Source organism: Vombatus ursinus, unplaced genomic scaffold (assembly GCF_900497805.2).
Source record: "Vombatus ursinus unplaced genomic scaffold, bare-nosed wombat genome assembly UNPS02014770.1, whole genome shotgun sequence".
Taxonomy (NCBI): Eukaryota; Metazoa; Chordata; class Mammalia; order Diprotodontia; family Vombatidae; genus Vombatus; species Vombatus ursinus.
In genome coordinates, this window is record NW_020954548.1 from 39,336,779 (window position 1) to 39,352,801 (window position 16,023).

General features: G+C 36.8%; 1 protein-coding gene across 4 annotated transcripts in view; it reads right to left on the reverse strand.

Moving 5' to 3' along the window:
- RAB40C (RAB40C, member RAS oncogene family) overlaps nt 1-16,023 on the reverse strand; it is a 66,372-nt gene that overhangs the window by 9,666 nt on the left and 40,683 nt on the right. The gene's annotated exons all lie outside the window — the stretch shown is intronic.

The window sequence follows — 16,023 nt, forward strand, 5'->3', positions numbered from 1 at the left end:
ATCTTAATTCCTAAAGCCAAGTATAAATGGTAACATGCCTCATCTTATGGAACATTAAGGTTCCTAGTGCCATTGAGATTTTAAGCAGAAACATTTGTAAAAATCATAGGCAAAGAAAAGGTGATAGTTAAAATATATGAATACTAGTCAGAATTTCACAATAATACATGGTGGGTAGTCTATGGTTAATAAATTCCCAGAAAAATTTTGTTACCAGAAGAAACCCAAGCACCCAAAAAACAACATCATTCATCATTTATATTTTCTTTAATTATGCTCCCATATTTTCAATAACTAACAAAGTATGGTTAAGAATTCTAAAACAGCACATCACCTAAAAAGGAGCATTATTGGTTCTTTTAATTATTCATTATAATAAGTCTCCAGGAGAAGGTTATTTTTTTAACCCCTGATTTCTTTTTTCCAATGAACAGGCATTTATTTTCCTTCTCTTTCATCCCCTCCCACCCTCCCCTATTAAAATAATAATAACAACAAAGGAAAAACAAACCCTCGTAACCAGTATTCATGGTCAAGAGAAACCAGTTCCTGCACTATCCATGTCTAAAGATGTATGTCTCCTTCTGCATCTTAAGTTCAGAAAGAACCTTAAACTCCAAATAAGTCTTTTCATTCTAGCCAATGGCTGCAATGGAGGCAGTAGAAATAGCACCATAAAAACCCCCAAAAGATGGGAAGAGCAGCTGAACTAGGCTATATATAGATATGCCAAAGGAGATAGTCTTTGCTAGAGGCAACACTATCAGTCATTTTTGTATATCTCCATTCCTCCCACATGAACCTTCCTTTGTAACAAAGGGAAATAAAAATCCGTTCAGCAAAACCAATGGACACACTGACTATTTTTGACAATTAAAAGCAAATTTCATACCCACAGTCCCCTTACCTCTCCACTGAAAGGAGGCTGGGGTGTAAGACAACATACTTTTGAGAATGCTGAGATTGATTCTCAAGCTAACTAAAAGAGGAAGGAAAAGATACTAAATGTTTAGAAAAGGTCATGCATACCAAATGTTTGGAAAAATTAACTTAGCAAAAAAGAGAAAGGAGAAAATAAATTAACTACTAACTGATAGACCTGCTTTCTCATTTCTACAAAATCTCCTAAGAACAATGTGCACATGCATTAAGAGCATTTGTTGATGAAAGTAAGAAAAGGAAACAGGTCACCAAGTGGTATATGTGCTATTTGGACAGAATATACAAGAGTGCCACCAATATTGTAGATTTATTCTACAGGGTGTCAGTTACTGGAGAAAGTTTTTCTTCAGCCACCAAGAGAATCACAGAATCTTAGAACTGAAGTTGGAAGGGATCTCAGAGGCAATTAGTGCAAACTGTACTTAAGTAAGAATGCCTTCTATGTTATACCTGACAAGGGGTCATCTGGACTTTGCTTGAAGATCTCCTATGAGTAGGAACCCCATTACCTTGAGGAAGCTCACTCCACCTTTGGATAGATAGCTCCAATAGGAATTTTTTTTTCCTTATTCAATCCTAAATGTGACTCTTTATAGGGGCCAAGCAGACTAAGTCCCTTTTCCACTAGATAACCCTTTAAATACTTGAAGATAGGCTATATCATTTCCCCAGTCTTCTCCTTTCTAGGCTGTTCTGGTTCTCATCTCTGGCGCTAAGCCTCTTCCACTGGACAGTCCTTCAAGATAGATCTACTGTCTCCCCAAAGTCTTTCTTTTTCAAGACTACATATTTTTATAGTCACACAATTGGCTAAAAAGTACATAAAATACAAGATCTCATTGTGTTCATTCTTTGTTGAATACAAGAAAGCAACTGATTCAGTAGAGAAAAAAGTAGCATTAGTACTCTCTCCTCCAACAAAGTATTGCACATACTGTTACAGGTAGGTAGTCTTATGTGACTGCTGTTGCTTTACTTCATGATTTGAGGTGCCACTGATGTATGAATTTGTCTATAAAAGGTCAAGTTCTTAGTATGCCTGTTAAAAATTCAAGAGTTTTTTTCTATGTCTCTTAAACCTTTGCATGAAGCCTTGCTGTGCAGATTTTATCACCACTTCAATCCTCCCAAGACAATAATTTCTTCAAGGTAGTTCGTGCAAAACTGGAAGTAACTGCCAAGTATAAGGTATCCTATCAAAATAATAGCCACCTGTGCCTAAGGCTACTGAAGGTGTTGAATGTGAGGCAAGGCAAAATTGTTCAAAAGACTAAAGACAAGTTCAGAAAGCCTCTCTGCAGCCTGTCACGTGCACCCATGCCCTATCAGCACTCTCCAAACCTTTAAGATTAGAATAAAGGTGAGACTTCTACTGATAAAGTAGATCAAAAGCAAAGTTCTTTTCACCTTATTAAGAGCAACCCAATTTCAAATGGCATTGATGCCAAAGATTTACCACTTCCTTTCCTCCAGAGAAGAAGGAGCTCACTACTGGTGTGCACACATGAAGACTCTACACAGGCCTGGGAGGAACATACAGTGATGGTCCCCCATCCATTCTCACCACCTTGTGGCCTGTGGGCTGTGCTATATCCACTATTAAATTTCACTTGGACACATAGGTTATATGTTGGGCCAAGCCTTCACTCTTCAGTGGCATGTTGGTAACTACATAATGATTCCTTTAAAGAGTATTTGCTTATAAGCATGTGTCACAATAAAAAGGATTTCTTGAAATATCTAAAATCAGAAATGACTTATTTGAAAGGTCTCTGAATATTGATATCTATTCAGGCACAAGGAGACACAGCTTTCCAAAGATCTTTACCAGCGTCATGAATGATATTCAATGCAGATTCCAAACCAAAGATTCCAAGATGCTCCTGTCTGCTGATAACACTCTATGGTTCTATCAAGCCAAAGAACACTACTGATCCTCCTTAAGGAAATCTATAATTACTCAAGGAAGTTGGTCCTAACTATCTACAAAGAAAAATAAAAAGTAGATGAAAATGCTTGTTGCCCAGACAATGCTGTTTTGTCTTAGACACTGAAGCTGGACAATGAACTGGACCCAGACCAGAACAGAAGGAAGAAAATGAGTTGGATTGCATTTGTAAGACTGCAGTGCTTTCACGGCTTCTCTCTGAAATAAAAGGGAATCTTTTTAACATTAATATTCTTGTGGCGATACTATATGGCTGAGAGTCATAGAATACCACAGAAGAATTGCAGTTTCAGGTCAACTCCAAAGCAACTGAGAGTTTGCATGGTAGGTATGAATAGGCCATAACATATTGCTAATGAAAGACTGCACAGGAGAAGCAGCATAAGGGCTATCCCAGAGAAATATTGCTTGGAAAAGAAGGCAAGCTATCCACGTAAGAAAGTAAAGGTGGACCACCTGAATGTTCTAGTGGTTTCACACACTGTGAAGAGACTTAGAAGAAGGCCCTTAGCATACTGGATAGATTCCCTGTAAGTGATTTATAAGAGAACATGGACAATAATTATTCAGGATGAGACGATAAGAAGGTGTAGTTAGAGTGCAATCTGCACTGCTGAAGTCAGGAGCCATATTGACAAGATTTCAGATGCACTGAAGTACTACCAAAATGTTTTTGTTCTGCCCACTCCTTTGGTTAAGGTGCTAATAGGCATCTCAAACTTAACATGTCCACAACAAAACTCATCATTCATTCTCCCCAAACCCTCCCCTCCTCTGAACTTCCCTGTTTTTTGTCAAAAGCACCACCATCCTCCTAGTCAACCAGGTTCACAATCTCAGTGTCATCCTCTACTCGTCATTCTATCTAATTGACATGACATATCTAATATGTTCGCAAATCTTGTTTCTGTCTTCACAGTATCTCTTGTCTATATAAGCCCTTCTCTCCACTCTAGATGAAGCCTTCATTATCTCTTGCCTAGATCTAGATCATCAAATGCAATAGCAGTTAATCCAATGTACCACCCCAAAAAATTGCCAACGTGATTTTTCTGAAGTATATAGGTGTGACCCTAATTCAATGAGCCATAGTGGCCCTCTATTACTTCTAGGATTAAATAGGACTGGCATTTAAAGTTCTTCATAATCTAGTTCTACCTTTCCAGTCTTCTTCTACTTTACTCCATCTGCTGCCCTCTATATTCCAGTTACAATGGCTTATTTATAGATCCTTGAACACAAGAGTCCATTTTTGCCCAGGCTGCCCCCATGTCTGGAATGCTCTGCCTCCTCACCTTCACCTCTCAGTTTCCCGGGCTTTCTTCAAGATTTGGCTCAAATTCTACTTTATACATGAGGTCTTTCCAGGTTCCCCCAGTTACTAATGCCTTCCCCTTTGATATTATCTTATAATATCTGTATATATCTTTTATATATCTAGTATTTACATGTTGTCTTCCCCACAACAATTTAATTTCCATGAGGACAGGGCCTATTTTTGTCTTTCTTTGTATACCTAGTGCTTAGCACAATGTTTGCCACATAGTAAACACTTTATAAATGAGAATATTAATTTTATAGATAAGAAAACCTAAATTTGGAAGATGTCACAGAAGCAGGAATAGAACCCAAGTCTTCTCAAGTCCAGAGTTCTTTCCACTACAACATAACTTACAAGGAGTTTACAGAAATTTAAGACATTGAAGAAATTTAATTTTTTTATTGATGCCTCTTGTTATTACATTACATCTATTTCCAACTTCCTAACAAAGCTAGCCTCCCTCTGTAACCAAGATTAAAACAAAACAACCAATCAGCACTGGCCATCATCTGATCGTATACGTAATCTTCCATATCTTGTAGGCCCTACTTTTGTTGAAACTTAATGATAAAATAACATAAGAGACATGTTACTTAGCATCTAATGGAATCTGATGTTAAATAACACTTGTTCCACCTACTTCACCAGAGTAGCTGAGAACAAAGTTCCTTTTTAAGTTCTTCATAACCCAATCCCTTCTTATCTTTATAGTCTTCTTACACTTTATTTTACTCCTTGAACTATACAAACCAGCCACACTGGGCTACAGTCCGATTTGTACATGTGAGTCTTTGCACGGGCTGTTGCACAAATCCAGAATGTTCATATTCCTTACTCTGGGTCTTGGAATCCCTGGTTTCCTTCAAGCATCAGTACAAGGAGCACTTCCATCATGAAGCTTTTCCTGGTTCTTCCCCCTACCCCAGGTACCAGGTCACCTCTTCCCAAAACTAATTTGTATTCATTTTTTATATATTCTGAATATACTCATATGTGTCTCTATGAGAATGTAAATTTCTTGAGGGCAGGAGCTGTTTCCCTTTTGTTTTTGTATTTCTAGGTACTTAGTAAAATGAATCACATGTAACAGCACTTAATAAATGCTTACTGATTGGCTGATTTGTAAACTGTAAAATTAATATAGATGTATTACTGTTAATTGGTTTTTAAAATTTTTATGAAGAAACATAGGAAGAATTTTCTTAGCAACTCAAATCTTGGGCAATATTTGGGAATAAAAGAACTTAAAAAATAGCCTACATAATAAACAAGCTCTCTACAGGCATAAAATCTGCTAGAGATTATTGCCTTTGGTTACAAAGGTGTATCTGATACTTCAAAGCAAAAGAAAGAAACAAACACAAACTTTCCAAATTTAAATAATCAATCCCTTCTTATATCTTTAATTTAGGCTTCCATTTTGTGGTACACTGGAGTCAAGGGACCTTAGAGGCCATCAAATCCATTCACTTCATTTTGCAAATTAGGAAACTGAGGCTGAGATAGTTTAAATGACTTGCCCAGGGTCACACAGCTAATAAGTATCTGAGGGCAGCATTTGAACCCAGATCTTGCTGACATCAAGTCTAGTACTTGATTCACTTTAAGATGGCACCTCTCAAAACCAAAGTCTCCCCATTTTGGCTTTGCCATTTACTAGTTGAGGGATCTTAGAAATGTAACTTCATCTCTTGGAGTCCATTTCCTCAAATATAAAATGAGGATGATAATATCTAACTCAGGATTTTTGTGAGGATAAAATATGATGATATGCATATAAAAGTTTGCAAACTTTAAAGTGCTAAGTAAATATCAATTATCATCATTACTAGGTGAAGTGCTAATGAGTACACAGATATCAATTCAACAAGCACCAGGGGAGATAATAGACAAATGCATGAGATATACAAAGAAAGTGCAAGAGGGAGGGAAGACCCAGGAGGCTTTCGTGGAGAACGTAGAATTTGGGTTGGATTTTTAAAAACGGATAAGAATTCAATAGGAGGAAAGAAAAGAACACACTGCAGATGCTCTGAACAGCATGTGCAAAGGCAGGAAGGTAGCCAAATGTGGGAGTATGCACTGAAGACTGGGAATAATACAGTTCAGCTGGAGTATAGAATATATGGAAGGGAGTCTTATGAAAAGGTAAAGTAACACCAGAGTGTGGAGTGCCTTGAATGCCATTCTGAACTTTACTCAAGCAATAGGGAACCAATGAATGTTTTATTTCAGTGTAATGATAAGACCACATATATAAGGAATATTACAATAGCAGTGTGGTATGACGAGAAGAGCAGAAGTGAAAAGACTCGTTAGGTTTATTGTGATAGTTCAGAAAAGTGGAGGGCTTATAATTGGGTGGCATCAGTGAGGAGAGAAAAGGAACACATTTAAAAATCAGAGAATCTAAGAAGTGAAAAGGACTTAGCTGTTATCTAGTCCAATCTTGGTAATAAAGATTCTCCTCTACAACAATGTTGACATCAATCTCTCTTCGAAGAATCTCCAGTAAAGGCGAACCCACATCTCTCAGGGTGGCCAATTCTCCTTTCGGCCAGTCCTAATTTCTAAGAAGTTTTCCCTTCTCATGTGCATTGAGCTAAACTCTGCTACTCTGCAACTCCCACTGTATACTCCTAGTTCCCTCTGGAGTCAAGGACAGCAATCAATCAGAAAGAGTTTATTTAGCACCTACTCAGTGCCAGACACTCTACAAGGTTCTGAGAAAAGGGCTTCCAATAGTTATACTTGTTCCTTCCTTTCTCTTCTCACTGTACCCTAGAACAGGCCTTTACCACTACCTTCCCAAACTATGGCATTAGTCTCCTGACTTTGAGAATGAAATGGAGTCACCTGCTCTGCCAGTATACCACAATACCCTAATAACATAAATCTGTCAACAAGTCAGTCAGTAATTATGCATTTATTAAGTGCTTACTATGTGCTGGGTACTGTGCTAAATGTTGGCAATATAAAGAAAGACTCAAATATAGTCCTGCTTTCAAGGGGCTCACATTCTAATAGGGGAGACAATATGCAAATAACTATTTACACACAAGATATATCAGAAAGAAGGCAGAAAGGAGTAAGGGAGTGGGGAAAGGCCTCCAACAAAAGGTGTAGTTTTCAGCTGAGTCTTGAAGGAAACAAGAAGACAATGAGGAAGGAAAGTGGAGGTGAGGAAAGAAAGCATTCCATGCATAGGGAACAACCAGGGCAAATTCATGGAACCAGGACATACAGTGTCCTGTGTGAGTAATAGCAAATAGGCCAGTGCAGCTGGAATGCAGCTCTTTTCTCAGTCCTCATCCTTCTCAATCTATCTGCTGCCATCCTGTCACCTCCTGGATATCTCTTCCTTCTGGGTTTTTGTGATACTATTCTCTCCTGATCGCTTCCTACCTATCTGACTGTTCCTTATCAGTCTCCTTTGCTGATTCATCATCGACAACATACCCTCAAAACTGTGGATGTAACCCTAAGGTTCTGTCCTGGGCCCATTTCTCTTCTCCTTTTGTGTTCTCTCTTTTGGCAAGCACATCAGCTTCCATGTGTTTAGCTATCATCTCTATACAGATGACTCTCAGATCTACATATCCAACCCCAGCCTCTCCACTCAAGATTCACTCTCATATCACCAATTGTCTATTGGATGTTTCAAACTAGATGCCATGGAGATGTCTTTTTGTTTAAAATTTTTTTAATTAACAAAAATTTATTGTTTTAGTTTCTTACCTAATACACCCATTTAAAAAGAAAAACATCACCCTTGTAACAAACATGTATAGTCTGCCCAAAGGGCTATAAAATTGTGCATACCCTTTGATCTACCAATACCACTTTTAGGGCTGTATCCCCAAAGAGATCATAAAAATGGGAAAAGTACCCACAAGCACAAAAATATTTACAGTAGCTCTTTTTGTGGTAGCAAAGAATTGGAAATTGAGGGAATGTCCATCAATTGGGGAATGGCTGAGCAAGTAGTGATATATGAATGTAACAGAATACTATTGTTTCATAAGAAATGATAAGCAGGCCGACTTCAGAAAAACCTGGAAAGACTTACACCAGAAGAACATCATACACAGTAACAGCCACATTGTGTGATGACTGACTTTGATGGACTTAACTCTTCTCAACAATACAAGGTTCTAGGACAATTCCAAAAGACTTATGATGAAAAATACTATCCACATTCAGAGAAAGAATTATGGAGTCTGAATGCAGATCAAAGCATATGATTTTCTCTCTCTCTTTTTTTTCTTTTGGTTCTAATTCTTTACAACATGACTAATATGGAAATATGTTTAATGAGTGTATATGTGTAGCCTATATCAGATTGCACACCACCTTGGGGAGAGAGGAGCAGAGGTAGGAGGAAAAAATTTAGAACTCAAAATGTTATAGAAGTAAATGTTGAAAACTAAAAACAAACAAATAAAAAAAATTTTAAAAACATGCATAGTCAAGCAAAAATTAATTCTCACATTGGCTATGTCATGTGTGTGTGTGTGTGTGTGTGTGTGTCTGTCTGTCTGTCTATCCAACTCTGTCAATACCCTGAATCCATTACCTCTCTATCAAGAAGTAGGTAACATGTTCCATCATGGGTCCTCTGAAATCATGATTGGTCACTGAAATAATTAGAATTCTTAAGTCCTTTAAAACTCTTTGTCTTTATAGTGTTATTTTCTAAACTCTTCTCCTGTTTCTGCTCTCTTCACCTGGCATCAATTCATACAAATTTTTCTTAGTCTCTCTAAAATTATCTCCTTCATCATTTGTTACAGCATTATAACATTTCACTACATTTATACCAGAATTTCTTCAGTTGTCCCTAAATGATGGATGTATCCTTAGCTATCCAGTTCTTTGTCACCACAGAAAGAGCTGCTACAAATGTTTTTGTACATATGGATCTTTCACCTCTTTCTCTGATCTCTTAGGGCTCCTCAGAGACATCTTAAAACTCAACATGTCTAAAACGAAACGTTATCTTTCTCCCAAAGTCTGGGTTCAAATTTTCCTCTATCTGTCAAAGGCACCAACAGACTTTCAGTATTTTTTTTTTTTTTTAAGGCAATTGGGGTTAAGTGACATGCCCAGGGTCACACAGCTAGTAAGTGTTAAGTATTTGGTCTGAGGCCGGATTTGAACTCAGGTCCTCGTAACTTCAGGGCCAGTGCTCTATCCACTGGGCCATCTAGCTGCCCCAGATGGGTAATCTTGCCATTATGTATGACTCCTGTACTCCCTATTCACATATCCAAATCACTTGACAAATCTTGATGTTTCTACTTTCTCAATATTTCTACCAGCCTATCCCTCCTTTCCACTGTTGTAGCTATCACCTTAGTTCAGGCTATCATCACCCCTTGGTCTAGGTAAGTCTTTCATCACTTAATCCATCCTACATTCTATTGCCAAAGTATATTATTTCTCTCCTCAAACAATTCCAGTTGCATAATAATACTATTGCCTTTAGAATAAAATAAATTAAAATCTGTTTTGTTTTAATTTTAAAGTCCTACACAATCTGTCCCCAACTCACTTCCACAGCTGCATACTTTTCACCTTAAACTATGCAATCAAACAAAGTGGTCTTCTCTCTGTTACTAATTCACAATATTCTATTTCCTATCTCTATGCCTTTGAAGTGGCTGTCCTCGGTGCCTGGAATGCACTTGCTTCTCATCTCCATCTGACAGAATCCCTTTCTTCCTAAAAAAAATGCAGCTTCAATATCATCTGCATGAAGACTTTCCTAATCCTTTCAAGTGCTAGAGCCCCTCTTCCTAAACTACCTTCTTTGTCTTTTGCATGTGTGTGTATGTATTAATTTTATATTTATGCTGCACATATTTTGTGTACTTCTCATCTCCCCTGTTAGAATGAAAGTTCATTGAGAACAGGGATTGTATTTTATTCTTTGTACTTGAACCCCCATAACCTAGAACAGTGTCTGGTACATAGTAGGTGCTTAACAAATACTTGCTGATTAAATGACTGAGTAAAGACTAAGAAGCCTGATACCCTTTGTCCCAGTAATACCACTACTAGATCTGTATCACAAATAGACCAAAGAAAAGGGAAAAGGACCTATATGCACAAAAATATTTATAACAGCTCTTTTTGGGGTGGTAAAGAATTGGAAACTGATGCTCTCAATTGGGGAATAGATGAACAAGTTGTGCTATATGAGTGCAACAGAACAGTATTGTGCTGTAAGAAATGACAAGTAAGAAAAAAATCTATGAAGACTTACATGAACTGATGCAAAGTGAAGTGAGCAGAACCAGGAGAACATTGTATATAGTAACCACAATATTGGAATGATGATCAAATGTGAGAGTTAGCTACTCTGATCAAGACAATGATCTATGACATTGCCAAAGGACCCATGTTAAAAAATACTATCCACTGCCGGAGAGAGCTCCTAAGCCCTGGTTTGAAGTGAGAGTACCATAGCCTCAGGTTGCAGGAATCCTTAGTTAGAAACCTGGTACAGGTTCTATCACCCTGACCCTGTAAAAAGCTTCAGGCTTCCATAAAATGTGCTCCTGGGACGGGCTTTTCTGTTTGGACCTCCTCTTTCCTAGTGTCAGCATGCGTTGGGCAGTCTTTTTGCATAGATGTGGGCTGATAATATACATTAACTGGTTTTTTTTCTCGAATTTCTTGATCATTACTTTGTTCTAATAATCCTTTTTCATTCTTGCTGGAGAAATTGTGAGATAGCTAAGGTATTCTGCTTCCATGTACTCTGTAATATTGAGGAATGTCTCTCCTATGGAATAAACTCCACTTTTTAGGGCTTTTCACATGAATAAGTGCTTTGTGTTTTGCCAAAGGCTTTTTCTGCATCTATTGAAATTATGCCACTGAAAAATTTTTTCACTTATGTGATTATACTAATTTTTTTCCTGATGCTGAACTAGCCTTGGAACTTTGGGTATGAGTCTAATTTAGTCTTGTTTTCTAGATATATTTCTATATGGTCTATATAAGATTTTACTTAAAATATGTGCATCGACATTTATTGGTGGAATTGGACTAAACCTCTTTCTTGGCTTTGTCTCTCTAGTTTTACTATTTGGACAATCTCTGCCTGAGAAAAAGTTTTGTAGAGTACCTTTTCTCTCTATTTTATAAGAAAAATTTTCATAGCATAGCTACACATTGCCTTTCAAGCATCTGATAAAAAATAATTTGTAAATCCACCTGGCCCAGATGTTTCCTTTCCTTTGGCAGTTTACTTGCTCAAATGTCTTTTCTGAGAATCTTTTATTTTTGTTTTATTAGCTTGGACATTTAAAATTTTTCTTATGCTTGCTTTTGTAAGGGGAAGGTTTCCATCCAAATAAACTATAAATCCTTTCATTTGAAAAAAAAAACTTCCAAGTATATTTGCAATCACATTAAATGATGCAGTTATTCTATTACTAAAGCACATTTCTAATACAAGGGCTGGTTTTCAGAGCTCAAAAAAGTACAGCAGGAATTGCAGGCTAGTTTACACACATGAATCCATCTTTTCTCCTCATCCTACCCAGATGGAAAGGTACTCCTCCAGGAAGAAAACAGCATATCTTACAGAAAACATTTCAGTGAAAAGATTTTATTTCAAACTGGAGGAAAAAAAAAAAGGTACCCACAATAAAAATCTATTTAAACAAAATAAACTTCCTGGCAGGAATCTTAGGCAAAGAAAGAGAACTATGTGCCCTGTGTGTGTTTCTTATTACTCATAACTGTCTTTTGATAGATGCAGAACCACTCCTACCAAGGGGAATTAGAGAATAAACTGTTTGGCTCCCTTCCGCAAGCAGATATTTCAGACGCTAGAATACATATAGCAACTTAATAGTATGGAAAAATGTTATAAAGAAAATTTATCAAACTCCTCCCAATCCCCAAATAAAACAGAAAGAAAGTAACAAAAATGCAGCTAAGTGTTGCTCTGGAGAACAGCAAAGAGAAGAGGCATGTACTTAGTACCATGAGCATACCACCTTCTTTCCTCATGTTTGCCTTGCTTGCCTGTCAAAAAAGCAAATGGGCTCATGTGATATGGCCCCACATACTGTCAGTCACAGACATTACTATGTTGATTTATTTTCTGTATAAATTCCTTAAATCTAAGCAGCACTGAAGATGTTTGAAGATAGGTTGTTCACATAGGTTTCAATTACTTCTTTCTTCCTTTTTCCTTTGTGCCTCAAGATTTTAAACAAATTTAATCATGAAAGAATACTGAGAATGAATGACATCTGTCATGTCAGAGATGAATGTGGGTGATAAAAATTGCTTCAACATAGGATTTTAACCCCTGGAGTGAAACCATAAAATGGGAAAATTTCCAAGTCAATTCAAATGATTACCAATTCACTCTATTTGGCACCAGTAAAAAGCAGCACTTATAATGGAACTACAACTACATTACAAAAAAAAAAAAAAAAAAAAACTGAGCCAGATCCCTATAAGTCTTAGAAAACTCTGTCCATTCTATGGAACTATTTATATTTGTATTGCCTCACCACCTGCAAAAAAATCTAACTAGACAGTGCTATTGTTAACAAACTTAAAATGAGTCTTGAAAGCTAGCACAGACCCACAAGCCATATCCTGGAAATAAATTAGACCAAATTTACAATTAAGACTAAAGACATAATTATTAAAATTTCAATAGTGAATTAGGACACTAATTCTGAACTTCAGACTTCAATACTTACTACTGTTATCTAACAATACTAATTAAGTATGGTATGGGGCTGCTGAATATTATGTAGCTTGTTTTATGGTTTATATTTTTCCCAATTACATGTAAAAGCAATTTTTAACATTTTTTTTTTTAAATTTTGAGTTCCAATTTCTCTCTCCCTCCTCTCCCTGCCCTTGAGAATGCAAGGAATTTGATAGATTATAAACATAGGCAAAAAGAAAAAGAAAAATACCAAGAAAAATAATCAATCTGTATTCAGACCCATCAATTTCTTCTCTGGAGGTGGATGCCGTTTTTCATCATAAGTCCTTCAGAACTGCCTTGGATGACTGTATTGCTGAGAACAGCTAGGTCATTCACAGTTGATCATTGTACAATATTGCTGTTCCTGTGCAGTATTCTCCTGGTTCTGCTCATTTTACTTTGAATCAGTTCATGTAAATCTTTTCAGGTTTTTCTGAAAGCATTCTGCTCATCATTTCTTACAGCACAATAGCATTCCATTACAGTCACATAACACAACTTGTTTAGCCATTCCCCAGTAGATGGGTATCCCCTTGATTTCCAATTCTTTGCCACCACAAAAAGAACTATGCGGTTTATTTTTAAAAAATTTATAGGGGACCCATAGTTTTTAATGTAAGTATGCAAACAAAGCAAGGTGAAGCATACATTAGATGGACGGCTATGCTGTTGTATGTACTATTAATTTAATTATAAACATGATTTGTGAAGGTAGCCTTGATTCATAAATTTAGGCATGGTTTACTGAGAGACTATCCGTCTCATTAGGATTATCATGAACCCACAGATATGATGGTTTAATTTCTGTTAGCTACACGCAAGTCTGTTAGAAAAATCTCAGTCACAGGGCAGCTAGGTGGCACAGTGGATAGAGCACTGGCCCTGGAGTCAGGAGGACCCAAGTTCAAATCCAGCCTCAGATACATAATACTTACTAGCTGTGTGACTCTGGGCAAGTCACTTAACCCCAACTGCCTTGCCCCACCCCACCCCCAAAAAAGGAAAAAAAAAAATCGCAGTCTACCAAAGCCCTTTTACATTCAATCTGAGGTTAAATTTCAAAAGACTTAGGTACTTGATAATTTTAGTTAAAGGCCTAACTTTGGAGAATCAGCTCCATTTCCCTCTTAGGCCACTGAAAGGTGCTAGAATAGTATTATATAATGCCTATCACTATAATATTATACCTCACCTAAGTCCTGTTAAAGAACTGATGATAAAGTTGTGCTGATAATCCGTGGTGTGCTCTTAACAATTCTGATACTGAATTTTCAAATGAGAGATAAAGGTTAAATCTACATTTCTTTTGACTTCATTTCATTTCCTCATTCTGTACACTCTCTGGCAGTAGTATGAGGAGAATCTGAATAGCATTATGTCCAGAAACCCTAAAGAGAAGAGTTTAAAAAGGGGTAGTTTTTTTTTTTTGGTGGTAATGCATAGATTTTATTCAAATATCACTGTATCTGGGCAGTACAAGCCAAAAGAGCATGCTCACCCCTTCCCTTTCACTGAAAGAACTCCAAGGAGGTGGGATATGGGGGCCTGGTGGGAGAACAATGTTACAGCCCCATGTAAGTTCTGGGCCCTAACCACCCCCAAGGCTTAGCGCACACTCACCTGATTCTACAGTCAAAGTTTTCAAACTGGTTTAAGAGCTCCCCGATTTCTGGACTCAGGTGTCCTGTTGCCTTGGCAGCTTTTGTAATAGGTTTCTGATATGCACCTTTCCTCTTAGGTTAAATGTTAGTTTAAAAAATTTAGAGAAAAGGGACAGTTTGGAAACAGATGCAAGATCTTACAGAAGTATCTTACAGAGTATGAGGACTGAGAAAATGCCACTTGATTTAGTAATTAGAGGGTCATTAGTGACTTCTGTAAGACCAGTTTCAGCAAAGGAATAGGGATAGAAACCAGAACGCAGGAGTTAAGGAATATGTCAGAAGGAAAAGAATGTAGTGTAATGCTTCTTGTACCTATTCCCTCCTTTCAACTATCATATCACTTTAGTTTCAGGTCCTCATCTCTCATCAGAATTATTTTAGTAGTTTTCTAACTATCTTCCCTTACTCTTATCTCTTCCCTGTTCAATCTATCCTACGAAATTCAATTCAACAAACATTTATTAAGCATTTACTGTGAGTTATAAGGTTTGGATAAAGTGAGATATAAAGTTTAGATAAAGATATGGCTCTTCCCTACTTGGAATTTATAATCTAGTATAACACATAATAGCCAAATTTCTTAAAGTGCAGCCCACCAAAGATCCTCACTCATCCCTTGGCCACAATTTACTTTTATAGCTTTATCTCATTTTCTCTCCTAAATGTACCCATGCTTAAGGCAAAATGGACTGACTACTTGCCATTCTTTAAACAGTTTTGGTTCCAAAACCATTGAGTTAGTTTGCTTTGAACAAACATAAAATGTCTCCCATTAAAAAACTAGTTTTAGTCAAAAAATGAGATGATCTAATTAATTTTTTTTATCATGAACTTGACAAACATAAACATTTCCATATACAAAGAACAGAAAAAGAGGATTGGAGATGAGGTCAAGGACTATTTATCATTTTTTTATTTTCTACCCTAAGAAACACAAAACATTGCACATAGCTGGTATTAAATAATGTTTAATTGAATTCAAAGCATTTTACTGGCATCTTTAATGTATTAATGAATTATTTTTTTATTATAATTATTTGTATGTCATATCCCCCAGCTAAGCAGTAAATTCCATGAATAGAGACTTTTATCTCCTCTAGCCCCTGGCCCAACCCTAGCCACAGAAGAGATACTTAATACAAAAATAACATCAGTTTTAATAGCCCCCCCCCCCAAATCTGCTACATTTTCCACGACTGAATTGAATTTGAACCCATGTCTTCTGACTCCTAGACTAATGCTTTCCCCAAATATACCATTGTTTTTAAAATATAAATTTTGGCAAATTTAAGAGTAAAGAAATATTCAACCAGAATTCTAGGTTATCTAGATTTTGTTATCATGTCTGCAATATTAACCTCTCCAAAGACTCTACAATTCAAAAGTTTGTGACACTTAC